The following is a 3,519-nucleotide window of genomic DNA, read 5'->3' as shown; positions in this document are numbered from 1 at the left end:
CCTACTAGGTAGGAACGAAATTTGTCCAAGGCGAACACGACGGCTAGAAGTTCTTTTTCAGTGGTGGCATAATTCATTTGGGTTGGATCTAGTGTTCTGCTCGCATAGTAAATAGCATGAAGCTTCTTATCCTTTCTTTGTCCTAGTACTGCGCCTACTACGTAATCACTCGCATCGCACATGATTTCAAAAGGTAATCTCTAGTCAGGTGGTTGCATCATGGGTGCGGTGATTAAAGATGTTTTCAGTTGGTTGAACGTTGTTAAGCATTTTTCATCAAAGATGAAATCAGCGTCTTTCATTAATAAACCTGTAAGTGGCTTGATAACTTTCGAGAAATCTTTAATGAAACGTCGGTAGAAACCGGCGTGTCCTAGAAAGGTTCGTATTTCTCGTACAGTTTTCGGAGGTTGAAGATTCTCTATGATTTCGATTTTAGCTTTGTCTACTTCAATTCCTCTGTCAGATACTACGTGACCTAACATGATTCCTTGTTGGACCATGAAATGGCATTTCTCCCAGTTCAAAACGAGGTTTTCCTTTACGCATCTTTCGAGCACCATTTCAAGGTTTGATAGACATCCTTCAAAACTCTGCCCACAAACAGAAAAATCGTCCATAAAGACTTTCATGATGTCGTCTATAAAATTGGCAAAGATTGCCATCATGCATCTTTGAAATGTTGCGGGAGCGTTGCATAGTCCAAATGGCATTCCTCGGTAGGCGAATGTACCATAAGGGCATGTGAATGTAGTCTTTTCTTGGTCGTCAGGATGGATTGGGATTTGAAAGAATCCTGAATAACCGTCTAGATAGCAGAAGTGAGAATGCTTAGCCAATCATTCAAGCATTTGGTCAATGAAGGGTAGAGGAAAATGATCTTTCTGAGTGGCTCTGTTTAGTTTTCTATACTCGATGCACATTCTACTTTCGGTCGTAACTCTTTGTGCTATGGACTCGCCCTTCTCGTTCTTAACGACTGTAACACCCCCTTTCTTGGGTACTACATGAACGGGGCTAACCCATTGACTATCGGAGATCGGGTATATGATTCCATCATCTAGAAGTTTCTTTACTTCATCCTTGACTATCATACTTAGGATTGGGTTGATCCTTCTCTGGTGTTCTCTAGAGGTTTTACAATCTTCCTCCAACATAATGCGATGCATACAGATAGAAGGACTTATTCTTTTTAGATTGGTGATGTTATATCCTAACGTTGTTGGATATTTTCTTAGGACATCTAGTAATTTCTCAGTTTCCATCTGTCCCAAGTCAGCGTTGACTATTACTGGTCTTTTCAGTTCAGTGTCTAGGAATTCGTATCTTAGGTTCTTTGGTAGTGCTTTTAATTCCAAGTCAGGTTTCTTTGGGCATGACATGTGGTTGGGTGTAAGTGCTAAGCATTCGCTTAGACTTTCGTTTTGGTATGGTTCATGCCAATTATCGTCTTCAAAGATTGGAGGGATTTGGATTTTCATTATATCAGAGTATGTGGTTTCTTGCATCTCCATCTCTCTCACGCACTCGTCTATGACATCAAGTAGATAACATGTATCATTTATAGCTGGCGCTTGTAAGAATTGGGTCAAGATGAATTCAACCTTTTCCTCTCAAACTTCGAATGTCAGCTTACCTCTCTTTACGTCTATTATGGCTCAGGCGGTAGCCAAGAATGGCCTTCCTAGTATAATAGGTGTACTTGCATCTTCTTTGATGTCCATGATTATGAAATCTGTAGGAATGTAAATTTGTCCTACACGTACGGGGACATTCTCTAGTATACCGATAAGATATTTGATTGAGCGGTCAACTAATTGAACAGACATCTTGGTCGGTCTTAGTTCTCCCATACTGAGCCTTTTACAAATGGTTAAGGGCATTAGACTTATGTTGGCTCCTAGATCACATAGAGCTTTGTCTATGACGAATTTTCCAATGACACAGGGTATGGAAAAACTACCTGGGTCTTTTAGTTTTGGAGGCATGTTATTCTGGATTATTGCGCTACACTCGGCAGTAAGTTTAACTATTTCGTTATCCTCAATCTTTTTCTTATTGGATAGGATTTCCTTAAGAAATTTGGCATAGGAGGGCATTTGTGTGATGGCTTATGTAAAGGGTATCGTAATGTTTAGTTGCTTTAGAAGTTCAACAAATTTCCTAAATTGACTCGCAGTTTTAGAACTTTTGAGTCTTTGGGGATACGGAATGGATGGTTTATAAGGAGGTGGAGGCACATAAGGTTTCTCTTTCTCTTCGGCCTCTTGGGTATTATCTTCTGTTTCCTTTGGTTCATTCACCTGCTCAGTTGAGGTTTTGTCTGGTTTTTGGTACATGGCAGGGTTTTGGAGTCTTGGATCTACGAGTCCGTCTACTTCTTTTCCACTCCTCAGTATAATGACATTTGCATGTCCTTTTGGGTTAGGTTGCGGTTGTCCAGGAAATGTTCCAGCTGGAGCAACTGTAGATGCTTGGTGTTGAGCCACTTGTGAAATCTGTGTTTCAAGCATTTTATTGTGGGTGGCTAAGGCGTCTACTTTGTTTGCTAGTTGTTTAAGTTTCTCGCTAGTATGTATGTTTTGGTTCAAGAAGTCTTTGTTTGTCTGAGCTTGGGTAGCTATGAAGCTTTCCATCATCAATTCGAGATTTGACTTCCTAGGCATGTTAGGAGCATTATTAGCTGGCTTTTGATATCCAGGCGGAACAGCTGGTGCTTGGCCAGGTGCATACAGGGCATTGTTATTCTTATACAAGAAATTAGGATGCTTTTTCCAACCTGGGTTGTAGGTATTCGAATAGGGATTTCCTTGTGTGTAATTCACTTGATCGGTTGAGACTCCTGCTAATATTTGATATTCTTGTGCAGTGTGTCCAGGGTTTCCACATAACTCACAGTTTGGAGTTACAGCAGCCACGGTGGCTGCGGGTGGTATAGTCAAGTTATCTAATTTTTTAACAAGGGCATCTACCTTTGCATGAACATGGTCAAGGCTACTGATTTCATACATTCCACCCTTTATCTGGGACTTTTCCACTGGAGTTCTTTCACCTCCCTATTGGCAATGGTTTTGGGCCATGTTTTCAATGAGTTGATAGGCTTCGTTGTATGGCTTATCCATAAGTGCACCGGCCGCGACAACGTCTACTGTTAGTCTTGTGTTATATAAAAGCCCATTGTAAAATGTGTGAATGATCACCCAGTCTTCGAGACCGTGATGTGGACATATCCTCATCATGTCCTTGTATCTCTCCCACGCTTCGTAGAGAGATTCCACATCTTTTTGTCGAAATCCGTTGATTTGAGCTCTCAACATAGCAGTTTTGCTTAGCGGAAAATATCGGGATAAGAAAACGTTCTTCAGTTCTTCCCATGTTGTAACGGAGTTAGATGGCAAGGATTGCAACCAATCCCAAGCTCTGTCTCTTAGGTTGAAAGGAAAGAGGCGCAATCTTATCACATCTTGAGATACACCATTTGCCTTTACAGTGTCTACATACTGCACAAACTTGGTCAGG

At 41.0% G+C, this 3,519-nt stretch overlaps 1 non-coding gene across 1 annotated transcript; it reads left to right on the top strand.

Moving 5' to 3' along the window:
• Positions 1-3,210: 3,210 nt before the first annotated feature.
• On the top strand, positions 3,211-3,317 carry LOC127133538 (small nucleolar RNA R71). The gene has a single exon (XR_007807500.1). It is a non-coding gene; the product is annotated as a small nucleolar RNA R71 (small nucleolar RNA).
• Positions 3,318-3,519: the final 202 nt, after the last annotated feature.

The sequence above is a fragment of the Lathyrus oleraceus genome, chromosome 3, assembly GCF_024323335.1.
Source record: "Lathyrus oleraceus cultivar Zhongwan6 chromosome 3, CAAS_Psat_ZW6_1.0, whole genome shotgun sequence".
NCBI classification, from domain to species: Eukaryota; Viridiplantae; Streptophyta; class Magnoliopsida; order Fabales; family Fabaceae; genus Lathyrus; species Lathyrus oleraceus.
Note: the sequence above shows the minus strand (reverse complement) of the source record. Positions and strands in the feature narration are given on the sequence as shown.